We start from the raw sequence: 19721 nt of genomic DNA, 5'->3' as shown, positions 1-19721 counted from the left end.
ATTGATCTATGAAGCAATCTTAAGTTCATGTCTTTTATTTGTCAGGTTTATTTGCATATAGACTGAGATCTGAGAACAAATGACTCTGGAGGATTCACTTAGTTGTCCAATCTATTAGAAGCAGAATTAAAACCGTGAATGTGTTATCTTTAACTGGTAACTGGGCTCAGTGGTTAGCACTGTCAACTCACAGGAAGAAGGTCTGTCTGACTGTCTGGAGGTTCATTGTTTCCCCAGTGTTCTTGTGGGTTCATGAGGCAACTTTACTTATATGGCACATTTAATCACAGGGTGATCAGTGCTTTACACAGAGACTAAAAAACCAAGTAGTGATATAAAATGAATTAAACAGTGTGAAGAAGCCAAGGCAAATCAAGAAAATGAAAGCATATGAAGCATCATTAAAAAAAAAAAATTTATAGTCCAGACTTAAAAGCAGAGTCTATTCAAATGCAATGACAAAAGGATGAATAATAAGAGTTCAGACAAGTCTTAGTTCTTGAAGAAGTTTGTTCCAGACTTGTAGGGGATTTTATCTAAAAGCAACTTCCCCATGTCTATATTTAATTGTGTTAACAATTATCAGATCAGTGACAGTCAACCTCAGTGGGTTGATGCTGTTGGTATAAGATCAGAGATGTATTTCTGTCCTTTATGAATGAGCAGCAGTATTTCAAAACTGAGCCTCTGCCAGACTGGAATCCAAGGCAGAAATTTTTCAACTTTTGGTTTCAAGCAGCAGCTTTCTAAATGAGCTGCAGTTTTTTTTTTTTTTTTTTAACTTAGAAAAGCTCATTGCAGTAGTTAAACCAACTACAGACAAAGGCACGGATTAATTTTTCTAAAACTTACTTGGAAATTAATTCAGTTTTCCTTCAACAGCTACACAAAGTCTTGGTGTCGCTCCACACGAGACCCAACAAAAAAAAAAAATCAATCCACCCACAACCATTAGCCCACTAACAAGTACTAGTACGTCAGTTAGCGACAGCACCATTTGCCACACACACGTCATAATATTGGTAACAGTAAGTTAGCTAACATTATCATGCCTTCTGTAGTCGGTCACTAATGAAAACAAACAAGTAACATTTTGTCCCCAAGAAGAAAAAGCCAGTTTCGAGTCAAGCTGGAGCCCTTTAGAAGCTCGTAGGACCCTCCATCTCGGTAAGGCCTGACCAGTATTCGCTCCAGGATCGAGCTGCTAAAGAAATCCAGCCTCGGACTTATCCACTGGGACCAGTCCACACAAACGACAGGCATACAGACAGGTCTGGTAACGACACTGACTGAGCCGGTAAAACCTTTAAAGACTTCATGGATGTTTTGACGGTCCACCAGCCGACCAGGGGTTGGAGCCGGTCGTCCCTATGGCCACTCCACCTGTGTGGCTCGCTCCTGAACGATGTGTACAGCACTGTACCTGTACTTGCAAGTGGGAAGTCCCTGTACATTTATAAATGTAGGGAGGGTCAATGATTTAACTCACATGCACTAACCTATCGCAATAACATGCACCGCCGTCTATAAAATATTCTATTTACTTGCAGTGGCTGGTGACTCATTTACAAATGAAGATAAAGAAGAGTACACAAAGCAAGATAGGATCTCTGCTTCTGGGAGGAGAACTCTACTTAGGATAGATAAATCCCTTTGAAGCCAAATATAAAAAAAATAGTCTTGATCTTTTTTAGTCTGAGTAATTTAGATGTTGTCTATGAGTTTTGGTTCTAAATATTCCCAGATACCTCAAATTTCACATTCGGACGTAAGATTGAAGCATTGGAGAATTGATCAATTAGTAGAATTAAATAATTGGTTCTACTAAAAAGTGTCATTAACAATATTCATTGATAATAATTCAATGAGTAGAATGCATTAAAAAAAAGGAGAAATAGGGCAGCCCTGCGTGACACCTCTGCTAATTTGGAATTTTTTTAGAGGTACTGAAATTAATTATAACTTAACTATTAATACCTTTGTAAAACATACTTACAGTGTTGATAAAATACACCAAATGCCTTCAGACACTGTAAAAGAAATGTGTGCACAATTGTGTCAAAGGCCTTATAAAAGTCTAAAATCTAAAATGAGTCTTATATTAAAATTAATATGTCAGTTTTTCATAAATCCTGTTTAAGTTTTAGCTATGACTGAATCTAAACCATTCTGTAATCTGTTTGCATGTACTAAGGCAAAGATTTTATAATCTATTGTTTAAAGAGTTTGATTGTACCAACCATCTTTCCTCGACTGATGCATTCTGGATCGATTCTGAATATTTTCCCAAAAGTGTACATTTGATTCAACGGATAGACCATCATTGAAAACAGTTAATCCTTGATTTCATTAGCTGACAAGTTTATGTGATATCGGTAAGAATTTTTATCCAGGAAACCTGTACAATCTTTTTCATTAAAGTTGGATTCATATAACTTTTCATAAAAAGCAATAATAAAATTACCTTTGGATGGGGATCCATTACTATTAAGGGTAGTTAATGATTTCCTTTTAAAGTTTCTTTTCTCAAATGTGCTCTCTTTTTCATTCCTCTAGCCACTTGACTCTCGATCTAATAAAATCTCCTTTTGGCAGATCTTGATAGATTTGATCCAGCTGCAGCTGAATGTTCTTCAACCCAAGTTCTTCTTCCAAAGTAATATTTTCTTTTGTAAGCAGAAGGTCAAGTCTGTGCATCAGGCCAGCTTCTTGCACATTTTGTTTCTTTCTTTAGTTCCTTACCTTTTAATAGTTGCATTACTGCCTTAAAAAAGTTAATCTTTTAGGAAAATAATGTCACAGGTTGTAGTTGACCCGTGACATCATTTTCTATTTGTAATTTATGAATCTTGGTGTTTGTTTTTGTGGATTAACATGCAGAGTGCGCTGCTGGACCGTCGAGGATATGGCTTCTCCTTCTGTTTTGAAGCTGATTCCACTATGGCAGAGATTTTCTGGAAAGTCATATCATGTTTTTCAGATGGTATAAGAATTGCTTCTAGAAGTTCAGTATTTTCTCTGCTATCATTCTTTGCCTTTTTTGTTGGCGATTTCAAAGGAGTAGCTAGCTTCAAACCAGATAACATCTTCTGTTAGGTTTTGTCTGTTCAAATCCTGCATGGCACCGAGGTTGTTGCAAGACCCAGTCTCGTGTGGCATGTCAGCTCAACGGCTTCCTCCATCGTCATGGTCGAAACTTTTCTGCCTCTTCCTTTTCCCCACTCAAGTTAGTTCCAGTTCAACATGTAAAGTTGTCAACCACAGACCTTTACATCCCCTAAAATTATTATTTCCCTAAACTTCAAATTGTTTTCTTAATGCACAAGTGGTTTACCAAAGTATTTTCTATCATAAGCCAAGTCTTAAAAACGAACATATCTTTGTCACTGGAGGCCTGCTCACTGTGGTGGCTGCATGATTACCATAGAATGACCTACAGTGAAGTGTTTTCCATCTGCTGCATGTAATTTCAATCAGCAATGACAAATTGATGCTGAAGCAGCTCAGATTAATAAGTAAATCTCTTCAGTTGGAGTAAAAGCAGTCCTGGTGGAGTTGGAGCTTAGACAGTGTGCAAATACTTAAAAATTTATCTCAGATTTTGCAGATCTGTTGTCAGTAGTGACAACATCAACGAAAATCTAGCCCTCTTCTTATACATATCTGGGTGGATGAGGTGATGTTCATCTGCAGTTGGAAAAACTTTAGCGCACAAGTTCTGGACTCAATCAATAAATTCCATCAAGTATGGCAATCTGGACTTCTATAAAAAATGTCAATACCACAACAAATCCAGCTCAAACCCTTTATAGTGCATACTGGATATACTGGAGAGGTTGGAGTGGATAAGACATGGGAACCTGGGGATTTGATATGATCTCTCTTCACTACTTGACCTGTTAGTTATTGTAGTCTGGCTTGTTGATTAGGCCCACTTATCAACACGGTCAACAGCTGCAGCTGCAGCAGAGGCTTTAACCCCATTCAAACAGGATTAACATTATAGGATGAGGTTGGGGATAAAATAATCCCTGTGGTCCGTAGCTGACATTCCTGTACTGGCATCAGTCACAAGCCATTAAAGAAGTTCATAGTGAGGACATGTAGCATTACAGACCCAAAAATGGCATGTTTTTTACTCTTCCATCAAACTATCAAATGAACAGGAAACAAAGACAAAGGATCCTTCTTTCACAGACAGACCAGCTTTTAGCAAGTCAGCAAGATACACAACCAGACCGTGGGTCAAATGGTCAGCCCCAGAGGAGCAACGAATGGACACAAGGCAAAATTGGAGTAAACAACCAATATCTCCATTTTGTAACAATAAGACTTTATCTCTGCAATGGTAATAAGCACGAAAAGGACTGTGATTTGGCGTGAACCCTGGACTCTCCGTCGCACACATACACACACACAAACTAGTGTTTACCCATTTCTCTCTCTCTCTCTCTAGATAACAGAGTCATAAATCACAGGTTACATTCCAATCCGAACTAAAGGAACCAACAGTTTACTATTTTCACACACATATTTCTTATTTATGAAAATTATTATCATCATCATCATCATCATCATCATCATAATAACGAAAGGGCTGCAATCCACACTTATTTACCATTAGCTTTAGGAAACATTTATTATGTTGTTTGATCAATTAATCAATTGTATTAAGTTTAAGGTTTCGATTGATACTATGAAATCCATGTTTGTATTGTTCCTTTCTGTCATCATCAGCACCATTAGGTTTATATGTTGTTTCATGTAATGTTTTATGGGTCAAAGTGGAAGGCAGATGTGCGATTTTTATAAGTAAATCGAATCATTGTCTCTTATTGGTTCCAAACATGCCTCTGTGTGTGTTAACATGTTTCCCTCTGTCAGATTCGCAAAAACACACCCACAAAAGCTGAATTTCACACTAGGCTGGTAAAAATACCCATGAAAACAAAAACCACTCAGAGATCTACTAATACAAAGACATTGCTACAGACAGGATTTAAATTCGAGAAGGGCTAGCAAATTAGCTGGAAAACAATAACGTTGGCTGTAATTTTTAGGGGGGGGGGGGGCTAATTAGGGAAGGTGATATTAAATTCACCCGAATTCTCCAAGAGAAAAAAGTCCCATCTGAATGGGGCTCAGGACGCACATTTTATGGAGACAATTAAGGTACTTTAAACACTTAGAGCCTAATTGCCACAATTTGTGTCAAACTCAGACCCTCAATTCAAAGAAGGTGCGGTAGAAATGGAAGAAACAGAGGAGGGATCCCTCTTCCAGGACACACAGACATGCAATAGATATCATATGTAACTAAGATAAAGAATAATAATAGAAGTGACTAAGAACTTTTTCATATTGCAGTCAATATTTGTTTTGACATTACTGAGGCTCAGAATGACACTGCTTCTGTCCATTCATATACATATGGTGCCCTCTATATTCATATCCCCACGATCCCCATTTTTGTTATACTGTGTTGAATGCTGTTCATTCCAGATCTGAGGAATTAATAAAAAATAAAGAATATATTTTAAAATAATGACATATGTTTAGTAAATTAATTTGATTTAAATGTATTCAAATTCACAGTGCATACATGTCTTGGTTGGTGAGCAGCAAATATGGCTCAGCAAGAGAAATAAGAAACTGCTTCATGAGTGGGTGTATCAAGCAGTTAGCGAACATCCTTTGCTAAACAATTTGTGATGTAGAAAGCCAAATGAAGCCAAATCATTCAGTCCTTACCCGGAGTCACCCCATGGCAAAACACCATAAATCAAAGCCCAATCACAAATTTTGCCAGGACGTTTGCCGATCAAAGAAAAGTATCTGGTGGGGAAAAGAGAGATTTTTAATACTGCCAAGCAATACAGTTGGGAGATGTGAGGTTCCTATCATACCACGGGGCTGCAGCAGTTCACTCATTGGTTTTAATATGACTCACTGCCTCCTCCCTGAGACTGAGCACCAACAGGAGATTGACTCTAAAAATAAAGACCAGGCACCATCAGCATTTCCATACATCTTGCCCTGGAACTGACACAGCCGCCGAGGCGTTGTGCACAAAGAACCAGCGAGAACACTCCCTCACCGTGGAGAGGAAGGTGAGAGCTTTGTATGAGCAACATGAGGAGTACCAGGCTGATCTCACCGTCATACTCACAAAACATTTTTTTTGTGCAAATTTGGTGAAGCAAACAAGGATCTCTGGGGTGTATGTGAGGAGTTAATATGTTAGGAGCAAAGGCTTACAGCAACATCTGCTGGCATATGGAAAGGTCAACATGATTGGAGAGAATCTGAAAGGTCAAAGCCAGTAAAATAATCGAACACCTGAATCATTGAAGTTTAGTCAAGGTTTATAACACAGCTCTTGGATCTTTGGGAAAAAAGCCAAAAGTAAAACTACCGGCTGAGACTCACTAACTTCAGTTCAGTGGCCTGTTGCCCTGTTAAAAAACAAAACAGGATTCAACATAAAGAAACACTCTGTACCAGGGTAAAGAGTTCTGCCATCTTGTAACATTTCACTGACTACTACTGGACTACTGTCGGCATAGCAATAAGTTTGAACTCTTAACACAGCAGTTTCCATAGGAACTAAGTAAGGCAGCCATCAGCTCACAAGACAGATTGATGAGATGCTTTAAGTGCAGAGGCATGACTATTTATGTTCAAACACAGCCAAGGGGCACAAAAAATGATTTGGGCATTAATTATGAGGTATTATGAGATAGCTTTATGAAAAATATTGAAATAACTTGAGATTTTTCATCATGCAAGATATTTCTACAGCACAAACATCACAAAAATAAACACTGCCTCAGGCAAGGTGCCTAATCTAAGATGGAAAGTCTTTGCCATCAGAAAACAGAACTGTAAAATGAAAAGACGCAGAAAAACACTGCTGTTCTATTTGCTGAGGGGGGAATCCACAACAGGCAGTTAATTTACTTGACTTTTGTGTATGAAAATTTATTTAAGTCAAGTGATTCTTTAAATAGAAAAACTATCCCTCGAAGTGCATCACTTTGAACATCTCTGACTGAAAAACTCATTCTGTTCAGCTCTTTTATTGTTGTGTGTGTGGACATATTTCCCGCCATGTAACTAAGTATCAGTCATGCTAGTGGCGTGGCTCTGCGTTGGTTAGTCGACCTGCCCACCTCTTTCATCTAGATTGAAATATCTCAAACAACCATTGACAAAACATTTCCTACAGTCATTCATGGTTCCCAGACGACGTATCCGAAAGTCTTTGGTGATCCCCAGACTCTGACCGTGCCAATATCGCTGCCGTGCAGTCAGTGTGCAGGAGTTACTTTTTTCATTAAAGCTGCTTTTCGATAGGCTTGCACATATACATGATGTGCATACTGTATATCTACACCTCTTCAACCATCACCTTTCATCTCTTTTATATCTATTTAAAAGCTGAATTAAAGTTCGTCATTCCATTTATCATCTATTAAGCCTAGTTGTTTGGAAATTGAGAGAAGATTGTTTGAAGGGATAAAAACATCACCCTGTCAAGGCTGCTGTCATACCTCCTGAACGTTGTTTGAAACGTTCATGACCATTCAGCCCCTGATAAAGAATTATGTTATTTTATATAAATACCGCCGCTTCCTTTGCTCCCATGCTGAAGACAACCCCTGTAATGACATATGTCACTAATGGAGGGAGCACTCCTGAGCAGCACCAAATAAAAGCAGACAGAATTAATTGCAGCCTGCCGAAGTGACCTTTTCTGTTTGATAAATCATAAAGCCTAAGAGACTGCCATTAGCCTCATAGATGGGAAATACACAGCTTTGAGAAATGATCTCGGCTCTTGGGATCCGGAGTTGTATCGACCTGGCCGGTTTGTGCTTGTGGCATGCATGCGTGGAAAATTTGTATTATTCTGCCCCTTTCCGCTCGAAATGGGAGCGACACCGGTGCTTTATTGTCTGAGGAGAAGTCAAATTCCTATCATCATTCAGTAAAGAGAAGCATTCCCGTGGTGCTCAATTAAGCTTCAGCAGGAGGAGCCACACTAGTCCCTGGACTGTGAATAATGTAGACGGTCATTAGGTTCTTTTCTGGTTCATTTTAAGAGGAAACCACATTTCATCGTCTTTGTGAGACAATGTCAGGGCAGAGGCTTTGGAACTTTGCAAGCTGTTCACGCCCAATTCTTCATCTGTAGCTTCTGAATAAAAAATTCAAATGAAAAGCAATCAGGAGTTAGAAGCCACACAAAACAAACCAGGTTCATCACAGATTTAGAGAATGGCAATTATTTTCAAGGTGAAACACACGTCTAGAGAGTCAAGTGGGATTTCCACGTGATTTCATCATGATAAAGCAGTTAGGTTTTATTATCTATTAAATGCTGTAGCCTACAACAACGAGGCCATGAACTCAGCAGCCGAAGACCCACCCCAAATTAATTTCATTCCAACAAGTCCAGATAAAACCCATAGGAGAGGTCCCACCAGCGGCAGGTGTACCAGACTATTGTCATCATGGTAACAATAACAAACACGTAGTCATGGTTTTGTTGATGTTTACATGAAGTCCCCTGACTTCCTCCTTTGCTCCTGTCAGTCACATTTACATTCATCACATCAACTCAAGTATAGCTACAGTTTCTTTTCATTTACATACACATGCTCATCTACAATCAACACGCATTAAATTACAGCTGAGCGGATCAGCGCTGGTCTTTGTTGTCTTAGAAGTATGCTATGATTAATTATTTCTGTGAAGTGTTAAAGTAAACATAAAATGAAATGATAAACAAAGGCAGAGCGCTCAGCACAGGAATGCTTCAGTGTACTGTGCCTGCTGGTAAAATTAAACTGAAAGAAAAATATTGATTTTATGTTGCAGACACTCTGTAAGGCAAGACCTGTCCTGAGGCAAATAGGCCAAATTTTTTAATGTATAATACTGTCAATCTGAAATTCTATCACCTCCAAAAAAAAAAAAAAAGGCTTTGTTTCTATTCATGTTCTGCAACATGAGTGGATAAATTTTTCAGTTTGAGTTTTAGCTTCATAGTTTTGACCTTGATTCTTATTACTTATAATGATCTGTGAAACCTGCTCTGCTGTGGAGCTTTTGGAGACTTTAATAATTACACATTTATATTGATATTTAGGCAAGTTCCACATGACAAGTGTTTCAGCTGCATTTCAGTTATTATATTTCAATAGCACCTTCATTAAACCCCGATGCACTGATCAGCTACACTGGATCAGTATCTGTATCAATACTGAGCTCATTAAAACAGATCAGCCAAATATTACCAATCCAAAATGCAGTTTGTTTGACAACACGATATAAAGACCAGCTGAGCATGACCAGTTTGTGATGGCCTCCGTGCTCAGTACACCTTGCTGGGTTATGGGTGAAACGATGGGTGTGCACACTATTTCAATTTAATTCATGTAACAATAGCATCGTAATTAATAAAACATACATTTCACATGACTTATAGTGGTTTGATGCAGATACAAAAGGCTCTGCAGAGTCTTTGACAACAATCGATGACTCAAAAGATGAAATTGAAGGTCACTGTAGCATCTCTCCCACCTGCTGCTCATTGATCATCAGCTGACTGAGATTCAGCATCATATCTGCCTCACCGCAATATAACAAGCAATGTGCTGACACGACCAAACGGACCACAACAAATAACGGTGGGTGTGATCAGACTGTAAACTTTAAACCAGTGAGGGTGAAGTACTGATTTTCAGTCGAGAACAATATAATTAAAACATGCACACACTTAAAAACAAAGCTGGTATTTCAACATTTTAGTTTTTGCCATTCACCCCCAATACACACATGACTGAAACACCCTCAATCGATTTCACAAGGCGAGGTGTACAGATTGTCACCTGAAAGAGTATCTTCACTCCAATGAGGGAATTGTTGAATCCCTAAATTCTAAAATATTCCAATTTAAACCAAAAATTTCTATTTTCTATGTGAGTGAAACTGAATGAAAACAACATTGTAAACAAGAATTTCCATTACAGCTTTCCATTGTACTGCAGATTACCTTCAAGTTCGACCTCCAGCGCATTAATGAGCACACACTGTCTTATTGTGTGTCTCACTTTTGCTTTGTGCAATCCAAATCAAAGACAATCTGCTGCAATGGCTGGTCATCCAACATATTATTATGAGGATGGTTGCACATCATTTCACTTTGTTGACCTCCCATCGGAACTCGAATGCAGAAAAAAGAGATGAAAAAGATGATCATCCTACAGATTCTAGAGGAGAACCAGAGCTGTGAGAAACAGGGCATCAACAGCCATGGAAAGATCATATAAAACAGAGAATAACGCACAGAGACTGATCGTGGCACCGGAGTATTTATGTTGTTGTTAAAATGACAGGGTTAAAGCTTGTGTTGCATTAAGGGCCGCTGTTCTGAAGCTGTAATTAGTGGAGTCGTTGTCTCTGCTACGCGTGCAATGGTGCAGGTGAGTAAAATGGGTATAATGGCCAAAATGTAAAATTAACACAGAGGTTGAAAATAAAACATTTTACCTTAAGCGTAAATTGCAATTACTGTTAAAACAGACAGACCTACAAGGGTCCTCCCCCACAAACATAGGAAGCAACATTAGATTACATTAACACAAAAAAAGCAAAAATTAATATTAACATTTAAAAAAAAAAGGAGAGTTCATGAGTGTATATACTTTATATATGCATCAAAATGTTCCACATGTGCAGATTACACATTACACATCATCTACCAGTGAACAATGCAAAAGGTTGAATCCAAAAACAGATATAATACCTACTCTGAAGACTTGCCAGAAAATGGTCTCTAGTGTTTTTTTTCTCTTTCATGGCTTGAAGGTTAGACAGGGAAGGGGGGAGATTGGGACTCATTTCTAATGAGTTCATCACCTTATATATGGCAAGGAGGGATTTCACATTTGCCATAAATACTTCATTATGGCTCTGAAATGACATGAAGCCAAGAGACTCACAGCAATTCAAATCCAAATCAGCCCATACCATTTCCTGAGTCTAAAAATAAGAGATAAAAACAAAAGCTCTGACTGACACATTTGCCGCATCACATCAACAATGTGCTCCATGAATTTTAAGAGGAGAGATGAGGATAAAACAAAAGATGGAGGTGATGGAGGACAGCAGAAACACACCCGAGGTCACAGCGCCAGACATGACACAGCGCTGATCAGAACATCAGAACATGTCAGCTTTAATTGGAGCGTGTTTGCACAAGAGCAGTAGATGAAGTGTGACCAGCGGAGAGCAGACATGGCATTACCCTAACCAGACCTGACACACACGAGAGCGATAGGTTCGCTTGCAAATAAGATTTACTGGAAACAGTATAGCAGCACTTAAGTCACTCGCAAGAGTTTGGAAAAGAAGCCGCAACCAGGGAAATAAACTCAGCAGCAGCAGCAGCAGCCACAAGAAGTATGTCGAAGGCAGTGCAGAAGCCATTATCTGGAATTAGAGGGGAGCGGTTGTAAGAGAATGTGCTGATGTAATGTTGCTGACCAGAAGATCTTCTACAGGCGGAAAACTTGTATTTATGAGACTCCATTTGAACTCATTAGATCTATAGCTTTGTATTTAAAGGATGCACATTTATTTTGTGTTGGAACCAAAGCGCAGCAGTGACCACGAGAATTCTGGGAACAATTTTAACGATTTTCTTTTGTAAACAATGGATTTTAACTGTAATAAAGCGGAAATCGTTCATCACTGGCTAACTTTCACACGGTTAATCATTCATCGGCTGTGAGATGCTACTGTCAGACGGCGAAACTGAGTGTGAGTCAGCATAAAAGTAGAAATGTTCAGGCAGAGAATATTTAGTCAAGCCCCTGTCCCACATGCTGACAAACGCAGATAAAAGGGAAAGCAACCAAAGCCAGCATCTCTGGTGCCAGGGATGACAGGATTAAGAAATAACGTTACCCTCACATCTGTAGCTCACTGCACTGCTGCCTGATACTGGGCAAAATGTATGCTCTCTTTTATAGTGTGAACTTTTTTATCTTCCCTTAACCAGGAAAAAACAAGACGAAGTCTCTACAGCTAGTATATCAGCATCCTAACACGCTCAAAATGGCCACCAACGTCATAAGGATTGGCAGGAACCATGAATATCTGTGCCAGATTTTGTGCCAAACTGTTTTTCACAGGATAAGTGAAACAAGGATCACCAAAGACCAAAGTAGAATTTATACTTTGGGTGTTAGGGAAATTCTTATTATTGGAGGTGAAGAAAGAGCGCTGGAGTCCAGGATGTCTTATGCTGTGCATGATGTCACCTCAAATCTGAAGCAGAAACCCCTGTGGATCGTCTTTATACACTTAGAGAGATTACTATAGATAGCTTACACTCCATAATTGGTCAAATATCCTAAAGAAGAGGGAGAAGAGGGATATATGAATACACTATTGGTTCATTAACCATAAACAAGGAAACATGACTATATACGCCCAAGTGCTGATTCTTAGAACGTCCAGACCATCCAAGGTCTTCTGTTATCAATCGTGGCACCAGCAGTATCAGCAGAAAACCACAGCTGCGTCTGGAGGAGCCGCCTGAGCGTCTCAAGGCTTGTAAGATTTAGTGCAGTAGCTGGGGCGCAGAGACCTAGGGCCTCACACTGACCTTTCACCCTGAGTCAGTCAGTCATCCATTAGGTGGACAAGAGAAAATTCCCTCACATTGGGGAAAATGAATGTACGAATATACAAAATGTCATTGCGGTCCATCCAATGGTTGATGAGATATTTCAGCCTGGACAAACACATGCAATATCCACCACATACTGACATGCTTTTCTATTTCTGTGCCATACATATCTCCTCTCTAACGCACTCTAAACCATCTGCCCTTAGTAACATATTGCAAATTAAGCAACTGGTCGCTGCTCCTCTCCCCCTCCCCTCCTGCAGTATTAAGGATGAGTTGCCACACGGGGCCACACTGTGAGCTGGCCCTCAGAGCAGCTCCCAGAGCAAGGCCTGCCTTGCTGGGCAGTAAATAACCAGCATAAACGTGTCGCGGGAGACAACCCACAGACACCAACCCATTTAATGTTAATAGGAAAGCATCGGTTACCAGATTCTAAATAATAGCTCGCAGTCACCATGGCCAAGGATAGGCACAGGAATTTATGGAGTTAGCAAATTGCTTGTCTATCCCCATTCTTACCCCATTTGTCCATTTTGCTATCTCTCAGCACAGAGTGGGGATGATGGAGAGGTGGAGGGAGAAGATGGGACTGTTGCAGCCTGCTTGACTGAGCACACCTGTCCTACAGCCACAGAGCTCAGTATGATGATGCTCCAAGGTGTACAACAACTATCTGTCCATCTGGGTCTCAGGAGGAACAGCAACTTGACAGGGCACTGAGATATTTTTATTCCAGCAGGGCCTGAGGTGTTTGGTTGTGACCAGTGGCGATTTTGTTGGACAGGAGTGGTGGATGCGCAAGACACAGCTGGTCTGTGGTCAGCAATGTTAAAAGCGGTTACATACTGTGCTACAGTACACTGCACTCACCTGTTGAAGGTAGGCATTTGATTATTATTTAAAGAAGAATGCTGGAGGATTCTGTATTGCCATTTTTCTGTGCCATATCTAATTCTAACTCTTTTTTTTTGTGAAGAGCGAGTTAAAATGTAAAGTTATGGCTGTACATATATATATTCTGTTTTATTCATGTAAACATATCCATGACAAGACCCAAACCTATCCCAAGATTCACTGCGCGTCAATGATGAAACTACTCTGACGAGGATTACACTTTTAAATGTAAGTATTGGGTTTCAGCTCAGTTGAGCAGGGGGTAATACCTTCAAACCTCAAGGTTGCTTGGCGACAGGAGCGGCGCTTTGTGACACAACAGTAAGGGCACAGCTGGTGACGCCGCACAGAGGAAATCCTCTGTAGGCCAGACCGTCTAATTTCGGTTCAGCCTTTGCGGACTACGATAGGGGGCGCGTCCTCCGAAGGATGTGGCCCCTGATTTGGGACACAGCTCTTCTCTTGCTGCAGTGATGTACAAGTGCACTCAGGGGACCCTGTGAGATCACTGTTAGGTGTGGTTACAGGTGCAACAGAGCACGAGAATATAAATGGCGGCGAGTCAGAGTAGCCTATGTGCGATCGACTCAAAATAAACTACAGTGGCCACATTCATTGCAGTAAAGCAATATGTCACACAGTGCAGCAGTGTGGATAATTGATTTCTTTTTAATAGTTTTTCAACAATGGAGGTCTACAGATGACACAGAGGACTGTGTTGTATCAAGCCTTGGCTACACAGACAATGCTTGTTAGTAGAATCAATTCAGTCTTGGTTTTGGTCTTTTTGTGGGAGCTGCTGACAATAAGAGAAATACAAAATAACACCACACTTAACTTTTAACTGTGCTGCCAACTATAACAAAGATACCCTGAGTAAGACATGGACATGATGAGATTTTTAGAGATTACTTCCAGACAGATTTCCACTTCTTCAGGTGATTACAAGTCCGCAAAGCATTAGTCTAAGTCAACCACAAATGATGCCAGCTCTTAATTAAGTGTGTCTAACTCTTTGTATCATCACAGACACCGATTTGCTCAACCAATGAGATCGTCTGGTTTGTTCCCTACTCTCCACATGCTCAGTTAGAAATTAAAACATCAAACTAAGGCAAGATTAAATGGCACAACAGAGACACTTTGACTAAACCTAATTAACGCTTCATAGGATACAAACCCAGTGGATTATCAAGCATTTTTTAAGTTTAATGGAAGTTGTTTACCATACTGTGCAAGAGAGAGCAGCAACAAATGGCTTCTTCTGAAGGGAGGAAAATGAGACCCGATATCTCCAGCTATGCCAACTGTGTGCAGACTCTAGTAGGAATACAGTACTTTGCTGCTAATTATGCTTACATGTAAAGGAGAAGGGTAGTCTGGAAAATGTCAAATGAAAAAATATCTTTTAAATACAAAGGAAAGTTGAGCCACAGAAGCTCTTTCACTGCAAATACTCAAACTAGCCATTCAAGGCAACATGGAAAACAAGGCCTGCCTCTGTCCCGCTGGAGAGCAAGGTGCCATCAATAAGGTCAAAGCTGGGGTCAGCTCTAATTAAATCACTACAGCAGTTCAACTCCATGAGGTCTCACTAAGGTCACGACTTGTAAACTCATCACTGCCTTCCTCTAGAAAGAAAATACGAGACCAGACTAAAATATTCATCATCACAGTGCTTACATGAAATCACAGCATCTGACCAACAATCAGCGTTTCATTGTAGATAAAAGAAACTCTTGTCAGTAAGAATATGTAATGTCACTACAGCAGTTGGTAGGTTGCTAATTCTTAACGCTCGGCTAGAGTTACTGAAGACCCCAGGCAGACTTTAACAGAGGATGACATTTTCAGATCACTCTCCTGAATTTAAAAAAAGAGGGAATAGAAAAACATGCCCGAGACAATGTTTAACACAGCTCGCTCCCTATATAACGAAATAAATAATGCAATCGCAAAATAGATGTTTAAGATTCATCACAGGACATGAAAACTTCCCATGAAAGAGACCAGCTCCCTGCCTTGAAGTGCTGTGTATTTAGGATTAAGCTTCGATTGAGGCCAGGAAAAAAAACAAATGCCTTAAAACAGAGATTCCCAACCACAGGTACACACAGGTGTGTAGGTGTGTGTATGTGTGTGTCAAAGTAACAAAACATGACCTGGAGACACTCCAGTCTAGGAGGGAATACCACAGAGGTGATTTTGAGTACTCTGGCAGGTGTTTATATGTCTGTCTGTCTGTAGACACATTTTGTCAACACGTCATCACAGTCACGAAACTCTACAGGTGTAGTTAAGAACAAAATGAAGGCTGTGTTTGAAGATGTGTGTGGTCTGACCTATGAGTACTGAGTACTCATATAATAATGTTGTAATATTTAAAAGTATTGATTGATATACAGTATATATATATATATGTGGTGGAAAATCTATCGTTGAATAAGTAAAGTACTTAAAACATAGCTGAGAATGGCTTAAACCTTCAGCTTCTGCCATTCCAAGTGTTGATCAAACCAGTCCACTGACAATCAGAAAAATATAATAATCATATCCACTGTTACATACAGACAGGTGATAGATTAGTGGAGAAACAGGATGACAATGGCCCCATCCATAAGGCGTGAGAATGGTTTGATGAATATGAAAATGATGTGAATCACATACTGTGGCTTTCACAGTCACCAGATCTCAACCCAGTTGAACACCTATGGAATATTTTTGGACTGATGTGTTAGACAGCGCTCTCCATCACCATCATCATCATCATCACAACAACTAATGAGGGACTATCTTTTGGAGGAATGGTCTCTTTAGCTAATTGAGTTAAATGACATCCAGGTTGAAATGAATTCATACGAACACATTTCGGAACATGTTGGTGTCAATGAAGAGGTCATTTGGTCTGTGTGAAAGAAGTGTGTGGGTACATCAAAGGTTGGGAACCACTGCGTCAGCATTATCTGATGCAAGTGACAGTGGCACTGTCCGCTTCATAATAAATATGGGACATTAAAAGGGGGATGATTCTGTGTGATTTATTAATCTATAGCCACAGCTGGAGGGAGAGTGTTGAAAATGCATAACGTAAAAAATGACCAGAAGGCATGTAGATGGAGATAGGCAGTGACAAAAGAACATCCTCGTAATCCTTTTAGTCTTTCACAATAATAGTTCACTGCTGTGTGTAGCCTTAAGAAACACGCTTTCTCTACGCCAAATCTGGTTACAAAGACTAACATAATATGCGAGCTGCTACAGTTATCAAGCTGCATGTTACTCTTTATTATTATTACCATTAATTAAACCCACATATGTGCCGAATTATTCCGCTTTTATTTTTCATTTTAGATTTTCAGATGTTTGCAGCAGTCCTCGAGATCAAAAGACAGGCAATTCTATCATCACATCAAGCTGGGTTGCCTGAAGAAAACCCTGATGTGCTCTTATTCGGCTTCGGATTCTGAGGAAAATGATTTTTCAGTGTAGGTACAGGAAGATTACTGTCCATGAAAATTACTTTCAGCTATTTTAAATTAATGCAGATTGGCAACACTGAAATGTCCTTTAGAAAAACGGCAATATAGGAGTCATTTTTCGAGGAGTTTCTCTGTGAGGCAGGCTGTCACTTTATGCCCCCTTTGGGAGTGAAACATTGCCCAGCTCTTTTTTTTTTAAAAAAAAAAACAAAATAAACCATTTAAAGCTTCCAGACACCTTCAGTTTCATCGTGGACTGAGCCATAAACACTGAGGCTTTATGAGCAATGATGAAAGAATACAAAACCAGGTTGGTAAGAAAGAGAGAGAGAGGAATGCTTTTGATGTTCAGAACCAAGCTGATTATACTTTTATGAGGGAGATTTCAGTTTTTGTATTTGATTGATTCTTTGAAATGGACACACAGTCAACATTTGGACACTGACAGCACACCTAATATGTTGAACTAATATATTTAGACTGATAAACTGTTGTACTCATTTGTCACAGTCCAAATATTTTCAATGAGGAGCTGTTAAGAGGCCAGTCAGTCATTTATCAACACGAGTGAGATCCACATGTTGGTTTTACAGGAAAGGAAAATGCATAACTGAATAAAATCTAGGTCTGTGAAGCCAAATTTGCAAAGATATGACGCAACTACGGTTTTTACAATATGCGAAGTTGTTGTTGTTGGGTTGAGTGGGGGTGCATCTCTTCTGTTAATGACGATAGACTTCTAGTTTGTTTGCATTTGGATTAAATATAGATGTCGTCCACGGCAGCAGACAGGTTTAGTTTCCTCCCTGCGACTATTTCCCAGAATTATCCCACGCCGTGTTGCATCATGGGGCCCTCAAAAAAAAAAAAAAAAAAAAAAAAAAAGGATTCTTGGGGCTTAAGACGCACACCACGGGCTCTAACTGTTCAAATCCGACTCAACACCTCAGTTTGCCATCACACTTCAGCCTCCACCCTCACTAACTGATGATGCAGTCCCAAAAAAAAAATGCTCATTTTTTTCTGCAAGAAGCGAGACTATGCGAGGAAACTTGCAGTGAAAGATCTGCCAGGCGTCTTTTTCTTTCCTCCACAAAACAAGCGCACACAGGGGCGCACGCTCCAACAGCGTCTGGACATGTACTTTCCTCTGATCCGCAATTAGTGACTGGAGAAGCTGTTGTCTGTGCAGTCTTCTTCATTCAGAGTGTGACTTGTTCAGAATAAGGAACAGACTGAAGTGCACCATAAACATAAGGAGATGCTGTTTCCAATTACTGCCAAACACGTCCAGTCGCGCACCTATTTGTCCCTGACATCTCCGCCGGCCGAAGCCACACGCGCATACATACACACACACACACACACACACACACACACACAGTGTAGTTATCCTAAAGCTCATCCGGCAAAACACATCCATCACACGGATGTCGCCTGGTTAAAAAAAAAAAAAAATCCAGCAGCAAAACTGTGACCAGGACGATGCACAGTATCCTAAATGCAACACAACAGCCAGTCTCCATCTCAACATTCACATGAGTAAAGCCAAAGGCGATGGAAGAAGCCCGTCACATTGTCACACCATGTTCCTATGTTTGTCCTGGATGTGAGGTTAACCGGCTTCTACCAGAAACACATTTCCTGCAGTAAACACTTAAAAAGAAGCAGCCTTGAACAGCAATCTTACCTTTCTGCCCCTGAGGCGAGGATTTGGCTCAGGTAGGACCGGGGCAGCTCTGTTGAATGTGTTGGCGAAGAGGCAGGAATAAGCTACTCCCGTGAATGCAGACGAGGCATGAGCTGGAAAAAAGTGAGGAGAGCAGCGGCAGCAGCAGTAGATGAAGATTTGAAACGGCGGTGCAGCGCAGCGCGGTACCGGCGGCAGGGTCTGTGTCTCTGACGCTGACATCAGACAGAGAGGGCTGCTTTCTTTAAGGTGGCTCCGCTCGTTCACATCAGCGCCACAACGCACGTCGAGGGTCGCTCATCGGCTGGATCTAACTGCCTCACCAAAGAATATCATCAGCCAGAGTTGGAAGACGCATATAATGAAAGACATAGTAAGAGAAAACTTCCGCGGCTCGGGTGCGTTAGGAGAGCTGCAGGAGGGCGGCTCTGAAGTCACTGCTCAGAGGGGAACCGTCCAAAAACCTGTCAGGATGAAAATTGGCTCAAGGCTGAGAGAGCACGTCTCCTCTGCAACTCTTTATCATTTTTGACAGCGGAGTGAAAACTTGAATAAAGCCTACAACACGTAAAAAATAAGGCTTGTGATGTCCTTTTTTTTTTGCCAAAGCTCCCGAGTGTTTACTGTTTTTATCAAGACATCCCAAAATAATATGTAACACTTTGACATGTATAGGGTGATCTGAGGAAATGATGAAAATTACTGCTCTAAACTCACCCTCACAGTCTCTTGGGTTTGATTAGTGGAGCAACAGAAAGTTAACTCAGTAAAATGTTAAACATTTGTTGGTTTCATCCTTTCAAATGTTAAGATTTGTATTTCATATCATTTTAACCTGAATATCTTGATTGGAGAAGACATTTGCAGTTATAACCATGGCTGCTCAGAACTTGTGGAGGAGAACATTTTACACTATTTTTTGACATTTTACAGCCTTAAAAATGAATTGAGT

At 40.2% G+C, this 19721-nt stretch overlaps 1 protein-coding gene across 1 annotated transcript in view; it reads right to left on the bottom strand.

Annotated features, from left to right (window-relative positions):
• drp2 (dystrophin related protein 2) overlaps positions 1-19338 on the bottom strand; it is a 148739-nt gene extending 129401 nt beyond the window's left edge. The window contains exon 1 of the mRNA XM_056382163.1: positions 18770-19338. The gene's annotated coding sequence lies outside the window, so the exon portion shown is untranslated. The remainder of the gene's footprint in view (positions 1-18769) is intronic.
• Positions 19339-19721: the final 383 nt, after the last annotated feature.

The sequence above is a fragment of the Seriola aureovittata genome, chromosome 8 (assembly GCF_021018895.1).
Source record: "Seriola aureovittata isolate HTS-2021-v1 ecotype China chromosome 8, ASM2101889v1, whole genome shotgun sequence".
In the NCBI taxonomy this organism is placed as follows: Eukaryota; Metazoa; Chordata; class Actinopteri; order Carangiformes; family Carangidae; genus Seriola; species Seriola aureovittata.
Note: the sequence above shows the minus strand (reverse complement) of the source record. Positions and strands in the feature narration are given on the sequence as shown.